This window comes from Danio rerio, chromosome 1, assembly GCF_052040795.2.
Source record: "Danio rerio strain M-AB ecotype USA chromosome 1, GRCz13ab, whole genome shotgun sequence".
NCBI classification, from domain to species: domain Eukaryota; kingdom Metazoa; phylum Chordata; class Actinopteri; order Cypriniformes; family Danionidae; genus Danio; species Danio rerio.
In genome coordinates, this window is record NC_141021.1 from 35,708,896 (window position 1) to 35,731,879 (window position 22,984).

General features: G+C 36.9%; 1 long non-coding RNA gene across 1 annotated transcript; it reads right to left on the reverse strand.

The window, feature by feature from the left end:
- Window positions 1-2,202: 2,202 nt before the first annotated feature.
- Window positions 2,203-3,214, reverse strand: LOC147846902 (uncharacterized). Its single transcript, XR_015477303.1, has 2 exons — window positions 2,630-3,214; window positions 2,203-2,583 (listed from the first exon to the last, which is right to left on the reverse strand). It is a non-coding gene; the product is annotated as an uncharacterized LOC147846902 (long non-coding RNA).
- Between the last annotated feature and the right edge of the window lie 19,770 nt (window positions 3,215-22,984).

Sequence of the window (22,984 nt, forward strand, 5' to 3'; positions counted from 1 at the left end):
TATAGCCTTTTTACAATGTAGATTGTGTCAAAGTAGCTTAACATTGAAGTTCTAGTAAATTGAAACATGGTCAGTCTAGTTTTCAATTTAGTTCAGTTCAGTGTGGTTTAATTTTCACTGCTGAAAATCCAAACACTGAAAAGCAAATCCATCAATGGCAGCTCCACAATTCCCAACCAAGCAAGCCAGTGGTGACAGTGGCAAGGAACAAACCAAATGACGATAGTGAAGAACCCAGGCTCAGTTGGGCATGATCATTTCTCCTCTGGCCAAACTTCTTGTGCAGAACTGTAATCTTGGCCCCGAAGTAATACCTGAAAGTAACACGTTTCAGCTCCATGCTATAAATATTTATTTATTTTTTTATTATGTAACAGATTTATAATTAAAAATACATTAGAATGCTTATATTGCTTCTATTGTATTGCTCAGTTTTCTGCCGCAGCCATTGCAAACGAGTTGACAAAATAAAATGCTGCTACATGCATTATGGTTTTGGAAGAAATACCTCACTAAGACTGCCTTTGGTATTAACTGTAGCTTTCCAGTCAAAAATCACTAGACATTTTGGTACAAGCTTTACTTCCAATGACCCCATAATACAGGGTTAAAATGTCATATAGTACACTATATACAGTATGTGTGAGTTTTATCATTTGCTGAATAATTTATCTCTTCAGAAACCAGACAGACTCGCCAGGAGTTTGCTAAAATATTGCCTGCAAACTCAGCAACAGCAAGAGGTATTGATATTCTGGATTAGGTGTAAGCATGAACTCTGCTGAAACATCATATTAGTGATTTAATCAGAGATCAGGGGATTTTTTTTATCACTTACTCGTTCTTCCCTTTCCTCTGTTCTTTTCCTCTATTTTTTTTCTTCCCCTGCTGCCAGCTGATCTTACATTTATTTAATCTTCTAAAACTGCACGCCAGATCATATTAGCCTTTTTAAAAGTACAGGAGAAATGAAAAGCCTGAAAAATCTTCAAATGCAAATACATGTCAAAAGCAAATCAGGTATTTTCTAGTAATGATTAAAAGTATGCTGTCTAAACTCCACTGCTGCCTCTTTAACAATTCCAATTCACATCAAGCTGTTGACATTTGCTTTCTTCTTACTGTCATGGAGATTTTCTTTTATTCCTTTTTTGTTTGTTTGTTTAACAGATGCACTCATTCATCTATAATGTCGATTAAATGAGATTTCAACTAAATAGAAAAATACCCGTGGGCTAAGTTAAGCAATTATTGTGTGGTTATAAATATAACCTCAAATAAATCATTTAATTTAGTTTAATTGACAAATGCTATAATTATTAAATGCCCTAATTGATTATATCATCTTTTTTTCTTTTCAAACACTCTGTAAAAAAGTAAGCGTAGGCTTACAAATGCTTTACCACTCCTTCAGCTCTCACCACATTTTATAGCCAAAATAAAGACCATTCAGACATAGTAAATATTTATGCATGTGCTGAGGCATGTAAATGTAGCGTGTAATGTGAAGTGCACAACAACCCTGCATTTGTAAACACCTTCCTTTATAACAGTGGTAAACCTCACCGGTCATGCATCAACCCAGCCGCCATACATCAGCTAATACATTCAAGTTACTGTGTGTGTGTGTGTGTGTGTGTGTGTGTGTGTGTGTGAATGTGTGTCAATGACTAAGCCCCTTCACCAGACTGTCAGGGTCACCTTCTTCCCTCCCGTCACTACTTGGCTGTTGCCCGAAGCTGATGTGTCTCATGGTTAGGCAACTGTCAAGATCTAGTGTCTCATAAAGTAGAGTTATATAAACCCAGCTTCTGTGGAAGACATTGAGCCTTGGCTGTGAAAAAGAGCGTTACTAGCTGCACAGGTTTCCATTCAAAACTGCAGAATAGGACAGAAGATTTACTGGTAGATAGCAGTTCATGTTCTCTCTTTTTCAAGCATGAAAAAATTATAAAATAATATATGTATTTAGGAAGAGAACACATTAAAATATAAATGTGAATTTGCAATTAAGCATTTTTTTTATACCTATGCTTTTAAATTAAATTAAAGCACCTTGATCTTTGCTCCAACAACTTCTGATGTAGAAATATTTTTTTTAAAAGTTACTTTTATTGTCATTTTTTTAATAGCTGGAAGTAATATATAGCCTAGGCTGATTTTAAAACTGATGGTTGAAAAAAGGGTAATTAATTCTAAAAAGTTTTTTTTTTTTTTTTTTCATTATTTAATACAGTTAATTATTTTCATTTTTTATTAACAATATGTTGATTTATCCTACTAAAATATCAAGAAAAATCTTGAATTGAAAGTCAACAAATTAGAGATAAAGTTCTAATTCATAACCATAAAAAAATAAGGCACTAAATTTGTAGTTTGAATATACAATTAGGTTCATAAATATTTGTACATTGACACAATTCTAACAAGTGTGGCTCTGTACAGCAACACAATGGATTTAAAATGAACAAGATGTGTGTAATAAAGTCCACGGCCCTTTGGCCGCCGGGAAGAAGGAGGCGGAGAACCGAGACAGTTTCTAAATGATTTATTAATAACAGTGACGGCAGCTCCTCACGGAGGCTGCCGTCTAAACCAAAACAAACAGACAGCAGCTCCTCACGGAGACTGCCGTCAAACTGAAAGCAAAAGTAAAATGCCCGGGCCCGGTCCTCTCTCGGCTTCCTCTGCCATCGGTCCTCCTTTTATGGTCCAGAGCTCCTTCCATGGGATCCGAGGGGGTTGGCGCCACATCACCCGCGAGACGTATATGAGACGGGCCGAAAGAAAAGGAGATCGAAAAAAAAGGAGGAAAGACAGAGTAGACCAAGAAAGGGGAGAGAGGAAAAAGGAAAAAAATTGGGGTTCGGTCCTCCACCAGCTGAGAGATGCGACGACATGCTGGGAGCCCTGTGGAGGAATCTATCCACCCGTCCGTCTTCTGGCGTCCGGCGGCGGTTCTCCTGGCTGGTTGGCAGCATTTCTGGTTTCCTGCTCCGCTCCCGCTTCGGTGGACGGATGCAGGCTCGGGCATCATGGCGGATCGCGGCGACTCCCCCGGGTTCTGTGGGATGGCTCCCTTCAGCACTTTCCCCTCCGGTGGTGAGCCCCGCGTCCCCTGCTCCTCCCCATGCTGGGAGACGGCAGCAGGCAGATCCTTTCCTCGCCAGCCTCAGGCCGCCCCGGCACTCTGGGCAGACGAACGGGTTTCTCCCCCACTCGGGTTAACTCCCAAACACTCGCCCCCTCTCTCAGCGCGAGGGCATCTGGACAACGCGTCCCTCCTTCTCTCTGGCTTCGGCACCACTGTAATAAAGTCCACGTCCCTTTGGCCGCCGGGAAGAAGGAGGCGGAGAACCGACACAGTTTCTAAATGATTTATTAATAACAGTGACGGCAGCTCCTCATGGAGGCTGCCGTCTAAACCAAAACAAACGGACGGCAGCTCCTCACGGAGACTGCCGTCAAACTGAAAGCAAAAGTAAAATGCTTTTGCCCGGTCCTCTCCCGGCTTCCTCTGCCATCGGTCCTACTTTTATGGTCCAGAGCTCCTTCCGTGGGATCCGAGGCAGGTGCGCACCGCAGGTGTATCCACTTACGCGGTGGCCTCACTCCGTTCCCACGGCTCTTGGCCACGCCCCCTCGCCACAGTGTGCTTTAGCTGCAGACTGTGAGCTTTAATGTGAGGGTATTTACATCTAAATCAGGTGAAGGCTGTAGGACTTACAACAGTTTGTATATGTGCTTCCCACTTGTTAAGAATCCAAAATTAAACCTTCTAATTTTTTTAATACTTAGTTGCAAATCCTTTGCAGTCAATTACAGTCTGAAGTCTCGAATGCATAGACATTACCAGACACTGGGGTTCATTCCCAGTGGTGCTCTGCCAGGCCTCTATAACAACTGTCTTCAGTTCCTACTTGTTCTTGGGGCATTTTTTCCCTTCAGTTTTGTCTTCAGCACGTGAAAATCAAGCTTAATCGGATACAGGTCAAGTGATTGACTTGGCCATTGTATAACAGCCTACTTCTTTCCCTTCAAAAACTCTTTGTTTGCTTTTGCAGTATGCTTTGGGTCTGCACTGTGAAGCTCCGTCCAATGAGTTCTACAGTATTTGGCTGAATATGAGCAGTAAATATTGCCTGGAACACTTCAGAATTCCTCTGGCTTTTTGTCAGTAGTCACATCATCAAAAAATACTAGAGAACCAGTTCCATTGACAGCCATATGTGTCCACGCCATGTCACTACTCCCACCATGCTTTACTGTTTAAGATCATGTGCAGTTTCTTTCTTTTCCCATACTCTTCTCCTCCAATCACTTTGGTACGAGTTGATCTTAATGTCATCTGTCCCTAGGATGTTGTTCCAGAACTGTGAAGACTTTTTCAGAACTCTAATCTGGCCTTCCTTTTTTTGAGGTTCACTAATGGTTTACATCTTGGGGTGAACCCTCTGTATTCACTCTGGAAAAGTGTTCTCTTGATTGTTTTCACACATACACCTACGTACTGGAGAGTGTTCTTGATCTGGCCAACTGTTGTGTAGGGTGTTTTCTTCAACAAGGAAATAATTATTTGGTCATCTACCACAGTTGTTTTCCATGGCCTTCTATGTCTTTTGGTGTTGCTGAGCTCACTGGTGCGTTCTTTCTTTTAAAGAACAAGGACAATTTAGTCTACGCAATTCACCTGGACTGTGAGAGCACCCAAAGGAAACCCACGCGAACACGAGGAGAACATGCAAACTTCACACAGAAACGCCAACTTAACCAGCCGAGGCTCGAACCAGCAACATTCTTGCTGTTAGTCGACAGCACAACCTACTGTGCCACTGCGACACCTCTGCTCATTGTAATTGAGATAATGAAGGAATAACTCACACCTTACCGTGGAACAGCTTAGAAGCTAATTGTCTAATTACTTTTATTCTCTTAACAAGTGACAGGCACAGATGCAAACTGTTGTAAGTCCTACAGCATTCACTTGGTTTGGTGTAAATACTCTCAAATTAAAGCTGACAGTCTGCAGATGAAACACATTTAATTTCAAATCGATTGGGTTGGTGTTTATAGCGCACACTGTTAGAATTGTGTCCATGTTCAAATATACTTCCGATGCAGCTGCTTTGATTATGAGCTGCACAAACACAAAGCATTTAAAATTATGAAAAGCAAGCTCATTGGCTGTTGAAGTAACAACAACCAATCATCTGTGCCTGTTTCAAGACAGAACTTGTATATAAAGTGTGACCTCAGTGCTCTTCCATAATTCATTGGCACAGTCATTGTATTGCTGTGATGCAACACTTCAGTCCTAGATCCGTCATTGCTCTAGACAATTGAACTCTGTAACAAGTTGTGGATTTTCCTCAATTTTCTGAAAATACTGTACCTCAAATCCGTGCTGAGCTCCTATCTATTCTTATCAAAGAAATCCCTGAGGTTTTCCTGACTGCAAGAATTGCATGTAAATTTCTGTCGGTTAAGGGGGGAAAAGTACAAAAAGCCCTTGAGCTGACATTTTGACAGCAGCCCTCTTTCTAATCTTAATTCTTTGAGGGTTATCTGTCAGTCATATTTGCTCAGGTGCTGAGGGTGGGACTAGTTCTCTTGTATTGGTTAAATGTCATTTTCATGTCCCCGCACTGCCTCAAGACAGACTTAACCTCTACTTTCTGTTTCTTAAATTACAAGTGTTCCCCCTGTGAGTGTGTACAGGCAAAAAAAAGGGGGGAAAAAAAGCTACAATGACTGGCTGGAGACACATATTTGTTTGTAAAACAGAAGCTATGGCCATATTTTATTTGGTTATTAATATAAATAAGAACAAATATAGCTGGCAAGTAGTGCAAGTAAAATGTAAGATCTAGAAAGGTAGATGTTTTTTTTTTTTTTTTTCTGTTGATCTCTGTGAAGCTGTTTTGACACAATCTGTATTGTAAATAGAAATACAGGTGGCCTCACTTGGCATCTTGTTTTCTGTTAATCCCTTTTTTGTCTGTAAATACTCTGATTTTTACATTAATGTTTTATATACCTTTTAAATAATGCATACATGTTTATAGTGAGCAGTGAACTGTGACTGGAAATAACCAGCAACAGATCAAAGGGTGAGAATGTGCGGGAAAAGGTAAAATGTACGTTTCAATGCATTTTCAATTCAATTTTCAAATTTGAGGAATAAAATGCATTAGAAACAAAATTACTGTGTGAAAATCATCAGCCAAGAGCGGAAAACACAACATAATGTCACATCCCCGGCTATTTCCTGCTGCTTCAATCACCATTCTCCCTCTCCATCCACCTCTTACCACACCCGGGAACAAATCACCTGTACTGATTCTTGCCACCTGCACCCACAATCACCGTACACCTTAAATACTCAACTCCTGCATTCACTCTTCTGCTGGAATCGGAGTTGGATGGTTCACCTCACCTTCTCTCCCTCTCCCCTTTTTCATGGATGTCTCTCTTCACCTGTGGATGCATATGCAACAAATAAGGGAAGTGACTTAGCTATACTGCTGGTTGACTAAAGATCTGGGGCCTAATGTATGAAGACTTGCATTGAAATCATATTAAAACATTGCGTACGCAGAAAGCTGTAATTGTGCATACGCTGTAAAAAATTCAGATGTATGAAACTGCATACGCCGAATCAACGTAAAAATGAGCACAACATGCATGAGAGCAAAACCCCTCCCTGCCTCCTCCCCCGTATCAATATGCTAATGACTCTACTCTGGCAAAACCCAATGACAAAGCAATGGCTAAAGCAAGCAAAAAGAGAAACTTTGAACAGAATGTGAATTGAAGGTGCTGCTTTCGGAGGTAGACCAGAGAAAAACAGTGTTATTTGCAAGTTTGTCCTCTGGAATTAATAACAAAAGAAAAAAATAGAGTGGGAGAGTTTAGCTGATGCAGTTAACACAGTTGGGTCTGAACATCGCTCTGAGTGGATTAAAAAAGAAATGGTGTGATGTAAATGTGTAAAATTTTGTAGCGTCTTCAACAGAGTGAGTGGTGTAGCTCGTAAAACGCATGACAACATGTTGACACGTTCAAGCATGAACTTGGTTTGAATCCAGCTTCTGATGAAGATGTTTTTCTTTTTATCCCCCCGCTACATCTCAGATTTTGGCTACTCTTCATCATGAGGAAAACAAGTAGGAATCATTAATAAGTGTGTGCATCATATATTATTTGCATATTTATTGAATGGAAATGATTGTGATTCACGTATACAAATTCGTCTTCAGGTGGCACCTTTATAGCGATGTGCCTGCAGTCAATCGCTCCGATTACATTGGGAAAACCGGAGACCGAAGCAAATTGCGCTTTAATGTTTGGCTGGTCAACTGCCTGGTATGGAAACCTTATATACCTGCTAGACATGCAGATGAACCTGTCCCATACAGCTGCCATTACACGGCTCAAAGATACTTTGTAGTGTGCAATTTAACACAACTGCCTCTAGGAGTCGCCGTTGGAAATATAACAAACACACACAAGAAATGAACGTACGCCAGGCATGTAGTTGGCGTGGACCAGCGCATATTCTCATGTTCATTTCATCGTTAGTAAATCCAAACGTGAGCGTGAAATCTGGCATACTCAAAGTTTTTGTGCATACGCAACGTTAATACATGAGGCCCCTGATGCTTACCTTGTGAACTGTGTGTGAGATCTCACTCTACTACAACACTTACGTGCCTCATCTCACTGCATCATCTGCTTTGTTTTGAATAAATACATTTAAAATATAACCATCCTAGTGTCACCGTGACACATACTTAGAGAGCAGCGTGATTAAATGCAATCGTCTGACCCCTTTAGCCTTCAACCCCTATTGACATCAAGGAATTTAGAATTAGCCTTACATATTCCAACCGTCAGTGAAAAAAAAAATAAGAAACTAATTTAGGAAAGAGCATAAAAGGCTGCACTATAAAGACAAGATTTTTTACGCGCATGACATCATCTTCAGAAAAAAAAAAAAAAAAAGATATTACTTGGGTAAATAATAAAATAAATAAATAAAATAAAATACAAGGGCGAGGCAGTGGCGCAGTAGGTAGTGCTGTTGCCTCACAGCAAGAAGGTTGCTGGGTCGCTGGTTCGAACCTTAGCTCAGTTGGCGTTTCTGTGTGGAGTTTGCATGTTCTCCCTGCCTTCGTGTGGGTTTCCTCCGGGTGCTTCGGTTTCCCCCACAGTCCAAAGACATGCGGTACAGGTGAATTGGGTAGGCTAAATTGTCCGTAGTGTATGACTGGTGTGTGGATGTTTCCCAGAGATGGGTTGCGGCTGATAGGGCATCCACTGCGTAAAAACTTGCTGGATAAGTTGGTGGTTCATTCCGCTGTGGTGACCCCAGATTAATAAAAGGGACTAAGCTGACAAGAAAATGAATGAATGAATAAAATACAAAGTGTATGTATGGTGAATAAATAATTATTTAGGCCTATTTATTTATTTATTTTTTTATTTATGAACAATAATGAAGACATAAAATGAGAAAGTAAAATATAATCATCAACAAAAAACTAAATGAAATCTGTAAATGAAAATCTAAATGAAAAACATTATTTCATTGACTGTCTTAGTTCTATCATTTTAAAATAACAAGCACTTACATCTAAAACACTGCTTTATTAATTAATTTATTTATTATTATTATTATTATTTATTTATTTATATGTTTATTTATTTGTCTATGCATGTATAGTTGTATTTTTATTTTAGTTGTCTTTTACTTAATTTTACTTTCCAAAATTAATCCTCATTTTACTTAACAAGTGAAACATTATTTCATCTTCATTTAAAAGTAGAAGGGTATTTACAGCTACTGTATATATATATATATATATATATATATATATATATATATATATATATATATATATATATATATATATATATATATATATATAAAAATTATTATTATTTTTTATTTTATTTTTTTCCCATTTGCATCCCGTCCCTTTGTGCCCCCCTGCCGGCATAATCACAACTTGCTGTTACACCTAAAAACACATTCTTAATCCTTTAGTGAGGCGGCGATGCCTCTCAGGCAGTAATGGTCCTTTTGAAGTGTCGCCCATTGCAATCCACACAATGATGATCAAACAGAAACAATGGCAGACAAGAAATGAAAATAGGGTATACATACAGGACCAGGTGGAGACTTAGAGGTTAGAAGCCAGAGAGGGGATTGGAGCAGGATGAGCATGGAAACCCAGGAAACTGCCAGGATGTCTGTCCATGATAAAGTCAACAGAGGGAGAAGCTACAGTGAAGGAGTGGCAGATGATACCTTGGGGATGACTGTCAGAGATATAGTTGTTGAATGTGTCTAAGGAGGATTCCAAGGCAGAGCCAGAGTGCTTTAGATTCACTTTAAAGTCTAAACTGGACAAAATCAGTGGCGGCAGTGAAGAATCTTAGCTAGTCAGAACCAGTGAGCTACCAGATCCACCTCAGTCATTGGAGAGACTACGCTGGACAGAATCAGCAGGGGCACTGGAAAGTAAGAGCTGATTTGAACCAGTGGGCACGGAAGAAGCTCGGAAATTACTTCATTATAACAGTTCAATGGTAGGTTAAGCTCAGTGGCTGGGAAATGGGCAGGCTTCCAGTAATCATCTCTACCTCTAATTACAGTCTAAACAAGTGGTTGTTATTTTAACTAGATTTAATTTTGCCCAGCATTTTGAGCAATGCTTTGAGCATTGCAGCACCTTCAGCAATTGTGTTAAAGTGTGTCTTTGAATGTCACCCTGGGACCAATCAAACTCTCTTGCTGCAAAAAAAAAATGCTTCTGGTGGCCTGAAATGGTGAATAATGTCAGAAGGTATGTAAGAAGATGCCGGTAGTGTCCAATGGCTTTAAAACCTTGCCAATTACAGAAAATCTCCTTCACTTTTCCATTTGATGGTGTCCAGGTTACATCTAATAGTTGATTTTGTCACTGACAATACTTGAAAGTCTGAAAACCTGTTGACGGATTCTCTAAAGCTTGTCATTTTGGTTTTACTGAAAAGACTCCTGACAACCATGGACTAAAAAAAAATATTTTTTTGTCTGTGTTGGATAGAGGGTCTCAATTTATTTCAAGAGTATGAGGTTTTCTCACTCTTGGGTGTGACGAGTATTTTCTGGTTATAATTCACAAACCAATGGACAATCAGAGAGGAACATCCAGGAGATATGTCATTACTTTCATACCTTCTGCCAACATCGCCAGGACTACTACAAATTATTCATTGCCTCGGACAAGTTTACACAAAATTCCCTCTATTAGCGAACCATGGATTTCAACTCATTCCAATGTTTATTCAGTTACTAAGACCCCGTTTACACTAGTACATTTTCTTTTTTAAACACACGCAAAAAAAGCCTAATTGAGGCTTTTTCCTCAATATTAAGTAGTCTACACAAAGTTCAGTCTTGCATCCTTTCCTTGTAAGTTCAGACTTTGGAAGTTTGATACGGAAAACAAACTCTCGAGGATACGTCGTGTAAACCTTGGTGGGGAATAGTGTACTTTATAACCTCATTCGCATTACCCTGGCTACATTGTTTCACTATCTTCACAATAAAATAAAAATAATATAAGGAACTGTCTATTACTTAATAGACACCAAACGATGTTAGTGCTTCATGTAGCTATATATTTATATGACATTCATAGTCACTGCATATTTATAACAAAACAATGAAAATGAAAGGAGGCAGTTGTTATAAGCTCCCTATAACATAACTGCCTCCTTTCATTTTCATTGAAAAATATTAAACCTACCATCTTTTTTGCTGAATATCAGTATTAATAACCAATAATAATCATTATAAAATATATCATATAGTAAGTCTATATACAGTATAGGAATTAAAGGTGTACATGATCAGTGTACGTGGTTACATAAATTAATATATTAACTTATCTTTGCGCTTAGCCAAACACGTTACCTTAGAACAAGTAATAGATTCAAAAGACCAAATTCACTGCAGCGCATGCCAGTGTGTGTGTGGTCATGTGATGTGCGTTTTCAGTGGTATAGTGTGGACTGTGATCTATTCAAAAACGCTAGGTGAAACACCAATGTGGACGTAGATCGTTTTAATTCTAAATCGTATTAGTGTAAACAGGACCGAACATGCATCTGTAGCATGCAAATTGGCACCATCAACATCACGCAACATGTGAAATAACATGTAAAAACAAAAGAAACCATTTGCAGTGCATCACTCCATTCCATTGGTTATGTGGGCATGCTATAACTTGGGACATCCTAAACAGGTTTCAAAGTATTACTTTTATTTCCTGTTATAATACTATTGCATGCTTTTGAACAGCGAAACTGCCTCTGCAAAGTTTTTAATGAGAGGCAACAAATATACCGACTAATCATCAGTGCCAGTTGATATTATACACAATTAACCAGTTGATCATGGTCTGGCTGCTGAAACTATGTAATGACCTTGGATAGTTGGTCTATTCCCTTGAGTCAAGTTAGTAATAGTCCTAGTTTGTATAATATATAATGAATACACTGCTGTATTCTAACCAACTATTTTCTAACATAGGTTGTAAATCACAAAGTTTTTATTTACTGACAATGTGGCTAACACAATGATGACAGCAACATCATTATCAAACATATTTAAACTCTACCCCCTGCTTATAAATATACAAAGAGAGTATTTACTGCTGGGTTACATCATCCTGGCCAATTTTGTACTTCAAAGTCAAACACAACTAATTTAAGTCAAACTATTTCAAAGCTCCTGCTTTTGCTGAATTAAGATCACACACTAGATCATTTTCTTTTACTGTTCCAATAATTAAAGTCAGTACATAAATTCAAACCATTCACATAAAGAGCTTACTATTACAGTTTCACTCTTCTTTTGGCATATGCTAATGTCCATATCGCATTTAAACGCTGCACTTTACACCGTATATAGATCACTGTTGAATGCTAGACAACTGCATTTCCTAAAGTCTGGGGGCACAAATAACAAGAATGATCTTATTGTTGGTATAAAATAGAAGCTGCAGTATTCATGTTCCATTTGTTTCAGATAAATCTGAAATTGCACTTGGTAACATAGTATTCTGTCCTTTCTATGAAGCTGCAAAATGTGCAGGAAGCAACTTAGCATACTTCTGGAGGAATGTATCCATCACAAGGAAAAGAACTACGCCTCCAAAGACATGATGTTCCAAAATCGGGCTCAAATTGTGCTGTCCCATTCAAATAAATGGTTTAGAGTGCTAAATAAATGGTTAGCTTTAGAAACTTAACCGGTAATGCATAAATGCTTTTTGTCTCTGTGAGGTAGAGGAAAATTATCGAATTCCCATTTTTTATTTAGTCACATACAATTTATTCACGTCAAGTTGTCATCAGGCATCTTGTCCAAAATTTCAGGTAAGCGTAAGTGCTTTATTTTTGGAAATATGCCTTGCCTCGATAGCTTTTTAAATATGCTCTCAGTACTGAGTTTGTGCAATGGCTCAGCATATCATCTTCTAGACAGGTCTGATGCCTGACATTGTAAGACATTGGTCATTAACCTCCACAAGTACTAAATATTTAGCCAGAAATACAGCATTTCTTTTGTTTTCTGTCATCAAAAAAAAAAAAAAAAATTGGTTGCCATTGGTTGGCACTTTCACATCACAGCAAGAAGGTCTCGTTCGAAAGTTTGCTCTCTCCTTGTTCATGTGGGTTTCATCCAGCTGTTCCGGTTTCATCACAATTCAAAGACATGCAATATAGGTCAATTGGTTAAACAAAGCTGCCCATGTGTGCAAGTGTAAATGAGTTTATGGGCGTTTTCCAGTGCTGAATTGCAGCTGGAACACTCAAAAAATCACTCATTGGTTAAACTCAATTTAACTGTGTGCTGGATTTCCATCCAATAAATATATGTAACCCCAATACAAAGAAAGATCATCCACAGAACGAAATGTAATTCAATGTCAATTTTATCAAATATAGTGGAGCAATTTGATTTACGTTTGTTTAACTCAATTTAAATTAACTGGAAATATATTTTCCATGATATTTATTTTTAAATAGTTATTACTTTTATTACTACACACACACAAAACAAGACAAACAGATTGAGTTTCTTTTATTGGGAAAAAAATAAAAAATTATATATATATATATATATATATATATATATATATATATATATATATATATATATATATATATATATATATAGGAAAAACTTCAACAGGTCCTGCATCTGGTGTTAAGTAAATGTATCTTATGTCCCCCAAAGCCACAATCACAATAAGAGAGTGGATGAACTTGATCAACAGTTAACTTAATTATAACACATTAAAAGCTCAATGCATGTAGTATGTTGAAAAATGAGGCAGAAACTACTGGCTGTTTTAATTGACTAATTTAAACAATTTTTATTATCTGCTGGACCTTAAAATCACATAAGGTCTTACATCATGTTAACAATGAGCACACAAAAATATCAACCCAAAATGTAGCATATTTATGGACTGTGAAGAACAGTCAAACACATTTTTTTTTTCAAATGTTTCTTCCAGTCATAACATGAGAACATTATGCAGTTGAAGTCAGAATTATTAGCCCTCCCTTTGATTTCTTTTTCATTTTTTAAATAGTTCTCAAATAATGTTTAACAGTGCAACAATTTTCACAGTATGTCAGATAATATTTTTCTCTTCTAGAAAAAGTATTTTTTTTGTTTCAGCTAAAATATAAGCAGTTTTTTTATTTTATTTTTAAAAATAAATTAGCCCTTAAGCAATTTTTTTCTGACTGTCTACAGAACAAATGATTGTTATACAATAACTTGCCTAATTACTCTATCCTGCCTATTAACCTAATTAACCAAGTTAAGCCTTTAAATGTCACTTTAAGCTGTATAGAAATGTCTTGAAAAAAAAATCTAGTCAAATATTATTTAGTGTAGTCATGGTAAAATAATCATGGTATTAAAAAAATATATAAATCAGTTAATAGAAATGAGTTATTAAAACTATTATATTTAGAAATGTGTTAAAGAAATCTTGAACAGAAACAGAAATTGGGGGAAAAATAAACAGGGGGGCTAATAACTCAGAGGGGCTAATTATTCAGACTTTAGCTTTAAATATCAAAAATGGCTGCCTACTCAAGAGGTGTATAACTTTTTTTCTGTATTGTGCAAATGGTCAATTCAAACAACACAGTTTGCTCTTTTACACTGAAGAGCTTTTTGTTATATCCATAAAAATAAATAAAAAATAGGAGAAATAACTAAGTTAAATTACTGAGTTACACTGTTAGACAACATAAGAAACAAACATACTTACCAAATATGCCTTACAGAAAGGAGTTAGGATCTTCACCGATGTAGATGACAAGGCTTCTCAGGATGTACTCCCTTCTGGTCTCAACAAGGTAGCAATTTCAATGTATGGTACATACAGACATTATTGGTGTATTTAGTGGGTGAAATAACACCGAAGTGCGCTACATAAGGATTATTTATTTTTTTTTTTTTAAGTGTTCAAATGAGCAGCTATGGACAAGAAAACCTTCCAATAACCACCCCAATACAGTAAAAAAGATACCAAAAAAGGTACCATGCACATCTACCAACCAATTGTTTATTTGCAACGACATCCTTGATCCTTTGCCCCTTCAATCCTCCTTTCTTCTCTAAGATCTATATTAGCTCGTTAGATAAGTGGTCTAGCTGTGACAAGAACTTTAATTGTAGTGGCTTGGTAGTGATCCACAGGAACTCTGCATTTACCTGGAAATTATTAAACAAGACAGCCATTTATTTATAGTGTTTAATTTGTGTATGGACACATAGCAATAACTGCCACTAAAATGCCTATGAGTATGCCTAAAATTTCGCAACAAATACCTGCTATCTAGTTCCAAACTGCATTATTTGCACTGCCACATACACTGATCTAAAAAGTAGATTAAATACAATTGGCATTCATTACATTAAACTAATAACAACAATACATTGCAGCTTAGTAAAAACATTATACGTACTGTCACTAGGAGGATGCCAGCAGGAACCCTGTAAAGCCGATCAAACTGCAAAGATAAATGTATTAGTGTGTTTACAAGTACAGGAATATTTAAAAGCTTAGCAACATGTCAAAATTGCATTTGAGAACCGGATAATAATAATGAAAAAGCTATAAAACATTTGAACTTAAAACACATTAGCAATTTTTAACAACAGCAAAGACATTTTACAAAATATTTATTTACAAAAATTTTACAAAGATATTTTAATTTGAATAAAAGCCAAATAAACAAACAATATATTATTTTCATCTTTGTGTTTGAGGTTACATATGAAAATCATTTTGAAACAGGTCCAAAGCCCTGTCAGAAAGAAAAAAAACATTAATTTAAAGTTGAATTTTGGTAGTGAATATCTTATGAGCCGTAATTTTTGCGTTAACATTACGTGATCGCAACATAATATTATTGCGCTGCCAAAAAAATAAATAAATAAAAAATTGATTCAAAGTTCAAATACTATACATTGACTCACACAGACTGACGTCAATTAAACATCACCCCGAAGACCAAAAAATATGAAATCCACAGGCGCAACATTATGATAAAAAAAAAACGATAACTCTGTCAGTCTGTTTTACTCCTATTTGCATGAAGAGTGGCTAGCTAAATTAGCTACCTAACGTTAGCCCCCAGCTTTGCTGAAAACCAAGCAAACATTCATGCTTGTTGCACATGATCAATATTATCTTAAAACAAGTAGAACAAACAAATACTCACCAAAGAATTGACTTCTTGAAATCGGGAGAGTCTCATCATCCCGTTTGCAGTCACAGGTGGAAAATGGTGGACGAACACAATGCAGGTGGCGTTGAAAACGCAAGGTCTCATGCACAAGCATAACGGGGTCACCTTATTGAACTTTTGTTTTGGAAAAATATAGTTTATAGATGAAACTAGTACATTAAATGTTACATCAATTAAATAAATTCACATTCTTAAATAGATATATTTAAATAAAGGTAACAATATTTGCTTGTGCCACATATAAGAAAAGATTTATTTTTTTTTATTTCTTTATTTTTTTTTTTTGAGTGAAGGGCATCTGCTGCACAAAACATGCAAGAGTGATTGGTGCTTCGATCCACTGTTGCAACCCCTGATAATAGAGAACTAGGCTGAAGGATTGTATCATTAAATCGCTATTACTTTTAAGTGTTGCACTTGCTGTTATTTACCAATAAAAAAGGAAAACCCCAATAAAGAAAGGGACAGAGCACTGCAGACTTTAATCTGTGTATGTTATATTCTCCTAGTTATTAGCTCTTATTCTTCATTATTTGAGACTGGTAACAATGGCACCATACCACACTATTTCTGTCACGTTACAGTGCTCAAAACAGAAACAAAAACGGGAGTAGAATCCAAGTGCAGTTTAATATAGTAATGTGTAGAGAAAGTGACATAAAAATACAAAAAGCCAAAGTAACAAACAAACCAGGAACTCAAACAGATAAAACTCAAACTAGACTTTAACAAGATACAGACTGGACTGGTTGAATATATAGTCCGGGTAATCAACGGGGACACAGAGACAGCAGTGATTGCAATCAGTGTATATGAAAGACCGGGTGTATGCACGAAGGAATGTGTGGATACGTAGTTCTTTCGCCACTGTAGTTCGCAGGGAGTTGCAGGCAAACTACAGTGGTATCTGGTGTTCATACACAGTCATGACAATTTCATACAATGCTTTATGAAAAAGAAGTGTACTTTCTTTCATGTTCATTGTATGAAGTTTACTTGCATAATGTTAAAGTATATTTTAGGAAGGGATGCACCAAATATTCAGCAGCTGGAAACTATTGGCTAAAATGCCATTTGGCATGACAAAGAGAAAAATGGCCAAATCTCTGAGCCGAAAAAAGGTTTATGATGTGCCACACTGTCCAACACATCCACTGTCTACTGGACGCAGAAAGCTGCGCAATATATTCCATTCATCAACCAAACCGCAAGAGCAGTAGAGAGCGCACATCACAGTCAAGGTTCAAAATAACTTAACATGCTACTCTATTCTATCTGCTTATGCATGAACCACTCACTGGAAAAGCAAAGGCCACTCACATAATGCACTGTGAAGGCATTTTTGTGTAGTGTGCTTCCTGCTGCTTGCAATGGCACTAATGTGCTCTCATGGAAACATCTGTAAACACTGGTCACACCTTAACGACATGAAGTGAATGAGTCAAGAGGTGGCTAAGTGGTTAGCACAGTCCCCTCACAGCAAGAAGGTCGCTGGATCGAGTCCCAGCTAGATATGGAGGTTTTTCTGTATGAAGAATGAGAGAATGTGTGACTTCTGATGACCTTTAATGCAGCATGACTTGTTCAGACATTTCTTTTTTTGCTGCTTTCAATGCATTGAATTCCTATGATTGTTCATTTATCTGTCTGTTGCACAATTTGGAATGTTGAGATGTGCAGGCATGGGTTTAGGGGTAAAGATTTAATGTTTAAAAATATAGTCATGCATACAACAAAACAATATTTTTTTTTCCCTCATTGCTCAGTTGCTCATTTCATCTCATGTACTGAACAATCATTTTAATTAGTTATTATGCTTTACAAGGAAATTCAAATGACTCCACAGGGTACTCTATGCTTTTTGTGAACAAACTGAAACTTACATCCAAATAAAAATAATTTTCTTGTAAGGGTTATACCAAATACCAATAGAAAATTTTGATTATACTTCTATCACTGACTCAGCATAATTTAGTACATCAGTTTACAATATTTTTACTTGCTCGACCGTTGTTTTCTATACAAACTCTTCACTAGCCTGCATAATATACTGTACATATGCCATGTCATCAATTGTTAAACACTTCTTTTCCTGTGTGGGCACCTCAACATCACTGCACTGCAGAAGTCTGTATAATTTTCCTGTCCACCTTCATATTCAGTCCTCTACACTCCTCGTTTTTTGAAAGAACCTGTCAAAACCGTTATTACTAAAAGCTGTCTCAAAAAATTATAAGTTTAAGTAACCATCCACTATATTTGCTTTAGACAGATTAAAAAGAAATTAAAATTGCCAAAACTGACTCTGACATATTCATACTCTGGTGCATTGTGAAAAAACTGTAAATGTGTCAACATTAACAGATTGAACATCATAATAATATTCATTCATTCAGTTTTCTTTTCGGCTTAGTCCCTTTTTTAATCAGGGGCGCCACAGTAGAATGAACCGCCAACTTATCCAGCATATGTTTTACACAAAGAATACACTTCCAGCCGCTTAAAGTCTTAAATACACCGAAAGTCTTGAAATGTAAACAACTTGTATATATATATAAAAAAAACTTCCCATATTGTTAATAAGTTGTCATTTAATAACAATAACAATTTTCAATAACAATAACAAGATGGAACCTAAGGTGATGGGTAAAATATGCTTATGGTGTGACATACAAAAAAATAAGTAAAGTTTATTTTAAACTAATTTCGAGAGGAGCATGTGCTCATAGAAGCGATCGTGAGCTCCCGGAAGAAAGTGAATACCGCTCGCACTTTTAGACGGGCTCGTAAAACAACAACAAGACATGGCAGATTTTTCTTCTTGGCTCGGTGTCTGCTCATCGAGACGACGACAAGGTTTGTTCAAGTCTGGGTCATCCATGGCTCGTTATTAAATGCATATAGTATTTCCATGTAATGTCTCGGCTTTGTATTTTAAAAAAAACATGGCGGTTCCTTTGTTTATGGTCTTTGTAGCTCCATGAGCTCGTGACGTATCTCTGTAACCAATCAGTATACAGCTGCACGTGTAACTCCAACTTTTGGTACCCTTTCTCCCGTTTGGTAGACTTTCGAAAGGGTGCCGAAAAAGTTGTATGGTACGGTTTGGTTCAGTAGGCTTATTGACAGTGGAAATGGCCATAAAAGCATACCAAACCGAACCGTACCGTACTACTCAGTGGAAACGGGCCAAATTTAGCCTCCTATGTTCATTTCATAGCCACCAAACCTACCCTGGCCTTCACACACTCCCTAAAAAAGCTTCTCTCCCACCATTTTCATCAGTTTTTTACATTTATATCCAGCAGCCAGATATAGCACTTTTTCTTTGCACTTTGGGGAGTTCCCGTGTAAACATGCGGCTGCTGTCCCAAGCGCTTATCATTTGCTTTTTGGGGAGTTTGAGACTGACCTGAGCTCAATCTCCCCTCGCCCTTCAAAAGGGGGGATCCCTTGAGCTCAGGGCTCTCGCTCGGGACAGCATGCCAAACAAGCTATGTATAAATCATGAGCTAAGTGTGAACTCTTGAAGTGAAGTTTAATTTTAAACTAATTTCGAGAGGAGCATGTGCTCATGATTGACCCAGCTGGTCCACATTAGCTAATCATGATCCACCAATCAAAGGATCTCAAGTCACTATATATATATATCCTCCATTTCCTTTCTACAACTATCCCTCCCCTTCTTCCTTCTTTATTCAGAATGGGCGGCACGGTGGCCCAGTGACTAGCACTGTTGCCTCACAGCAAGAACACCTATGCATTGGGTCCTCGCTGAGCCATCTGGTATTTCTGTGCGGATTTTGCATCTTCTCCCCATGTCCGCGTGGGTTTCCCCCGGGTTCCCCGGTTTCCTCCCATCATCCAAATGTGCTCTATATTATAGATCAAATAAACCTAAACATTTTTTTTATAATTTCTTACACTCAGGAAGTTTGCCTTGGCCTCAGCAGCGGGGGAGTTTAAGATCGACCTGAGCTCAATCTTCCCTCGCCCTGGGCTCGAGGATCCCTTGAGCTCAGGGCTCTCTCCCGGGACAGCATGCCCAACAAGCTATGTATAAATCATGAGCTAAGTGTGAAATCTTGAAGTCTTAATAGTTTTCTAATGGAGAGAGAGAGCAATCAATTTTTATCATTGATCACATCGTTGATTCTTGTGCTCTTTTTTTCATTACATTTTTAATTTTTTTATTTTATTGTTCTCTCCATGACTTGTTGGACTTTTAAAATTTGGCATATAGTATTACACCAGAAGACATGGTTTTTAGTGACAAAATGTATCAAGTTCCTATGTTTTTAGAAAAATATGGATGAAAAAATACAATTTACTAAATATCATTTGATTGTAAAATTAAGCCTGAGATATTAATAATGATTTTTATTATTATTATTATTTATTTTATTTTTTTATTATTATTTTATTATTATTATTATTATTTTTTTTACAGTTTTGTCTTTAATTTATGCATTGCAATTTACTGACCTATGTTTAAGACAATCACACCATAGAACAGATTTAAGATTTGGTTCAAATTTTTTAAAAAATCTTGTAACAGCAGTTTTTATAAGAAAAGGTTCACGTAAGACAAAGAAATGTTTAATCATTTATTGAATTTTAAATGATGACTATAATATTTCTATAATTTTTTTTTGTCATGTGTAACAGTAAACATGCATTGTTCCATCAACAACCCTTTCTATATATAAGAAATATAAGTAACCATATTTTACAGAATGGACAGTATTTTTGAATTGCACATTGCAAAATCAATCCTTTGAAATAAAATCTTTACATGAGTAATACATGACGAATGATGTTATAACAATGCTTTTACAACAATTAAGCCATTTAATCCTACACATTTTTTTTTTTTTATTGTGTACATTTTCTCTGTTTTAATGCAAACCCATTTCTTGCTTAAGAATTTGTTTTGCTATGCTTTGCTCGTTGCATTGTACAATGTGTCTTGAACACCATATCGTGTCTACCCAATGCAAATGAAACTCACAATACACAGGGGGTCACCCTGTGAAGGTGATACCTAATTGGGACTATTTATCAACATTGCTCTGGCCAGTCCTGACAAGTACATGCTTTTTTACCTGACTCTCATTAGCACTATCTGTAATGAGGGAACTTGGAAACCTGTTCATTTGCATACAGTACACCAAGCGAATAAAAAGAAGGGGCCTCAGGAGGTTTTGTGTCACTTGTGTTGTACACTGGGTTGAGCGAATCATTTACACCAATTTAAAGGGTGCAGTGAAATTATTTATAGGTTTTCATTCAGAGTGATCATGATTGTGGACATACAAACCACTCACTGGAGAAGGCTTTTCAGGTGTTCTGATGTTCTGAAAAAAAAATTCTTAAAAGCCCTCTAGTACTTTGAACATGAACTGTTTCTGAAAAGAAGACTTGGAAAAAGCTAGGGTGCACTTAAAGGCGCCATTACTTTCAAGCGGAGATGAATGCAGAGCTCTAATAAAAAGCTATTGAGGCATCAAGGCCCAGAAAGCTTTTAATGTCAGTCATTCTACCCATTACCAAGCATTTAATGCAGACTGACTGGGACTGCATGTTAGCATGACGAAGAGCGGTAGGTTCAATAACAAGGTCAGTTTACACAGCGCGCTCCAGCTCTGATAATCCTGAGATATGCTGACGCTTTGTGTACACTTGTTAATTGTTGGCCAATAAGCAGACATTTGTTCTCGGGGACTGTAAAAGAGACAAAGGACAAATCTGTGACCCATTAAGGAGGCCAAATATATGAGTACAGCTCTCCTGCCTTGTTATAAATATCAACATTTCCCCCCCTAGTAAAATTATTTTGAAAGCAAAAGTGGAAATGAACACAAATTAAAACTCAAGTAAGGTCACAAACCTTTACTTCAGTAGCCTTACTGAATAGGTATACTGAGCAGTAGAGATGGTAACTATCACTTAGCTGATTCAAAACAGTTTTAGATAAATGTTCACAAAACAAAAATACCACTTTCATTGTTATTAGTTTAGTCTTATTTATAAGGCAAGGTACGTATCACCATCTACAAACCTACATTGCACCAACAAAGTACTGTAGGTTCTGTGTCAGAAGAGACACTGTGTGGAAAGTATAATCTCAAACAATATTGTTTTTTTGGAAATTGTTATTTATGCATCACATAAAAGCTGAATAATTAGGGGATCAATTGCAGGATATTTTGTTATCTGTTTCAAAATCTGGAATCTAAGAAAAAAAACAATCTAAAAAAAAACAAACAAAGAAAATATATTTACAGTAGGACATTTACCAAATATATTCATATACCACAATATTTACTTAATATTCTAAATATTTTTGGCATTAAAAACTATATATTTAACTCATGCAATGTATTTTTACAATTACCTGTTAATTTGACATTAAAGGCCTTTTAAGTGTCTTAATTTAAAACAGAATTTTCTGTTTTCAATTATTAATTTTTTTTGTCAGCTTAGTCCCTTTATTAATCCGGGGTCGCCACAGCGGAATAAACCACCAACTTATCTGGCAAGTTTTTACGCAGCAGATGCCCTTCCAGCCGCAACCCATCTCTGGGAAACACACACACACACACACACTATGGACAATTTAGCTTACCCAATTCACCTGTACCGCATTTCTTTGGACTGTGGAGGGAAACCGGAGCACCCGGACAAAACCCACGCGAACGCAGGGAGAACATGCAAACTCCACACAGAAACGCCAACTGAGCCGAGGATCGAACCAGCGACCCAGCGACCTTCTTGCTGTGAGGTGAACGTGCTACCCACTGCGTCAGTGCATTGCCCAGTTTCTGTTTTATGAAACTTAATTTATTAAGTTTAATTTATTAACTTAATTTAAAATTAAAAACTAGAATAAATAAAACAATTGTATTATAACAATAGTTATTTATTTTCGGTTGACAAAACTAATACAAAAAGAAATTAGTTTCTTGATTTCCCAGGGATGGGTTCCCAGGGATGGGCGTAAAAACATGCTGGATAAGTTGGCGGTTTATTCCACTGTGGCGAACCCGGATCAATAAAAGGACTAAGCAGAAAAGAAAATTAATGAATTGTTTCTTGAAATATGATTAATATTGATCAAGAGACACGGGCAAAAAATTTTAATTGC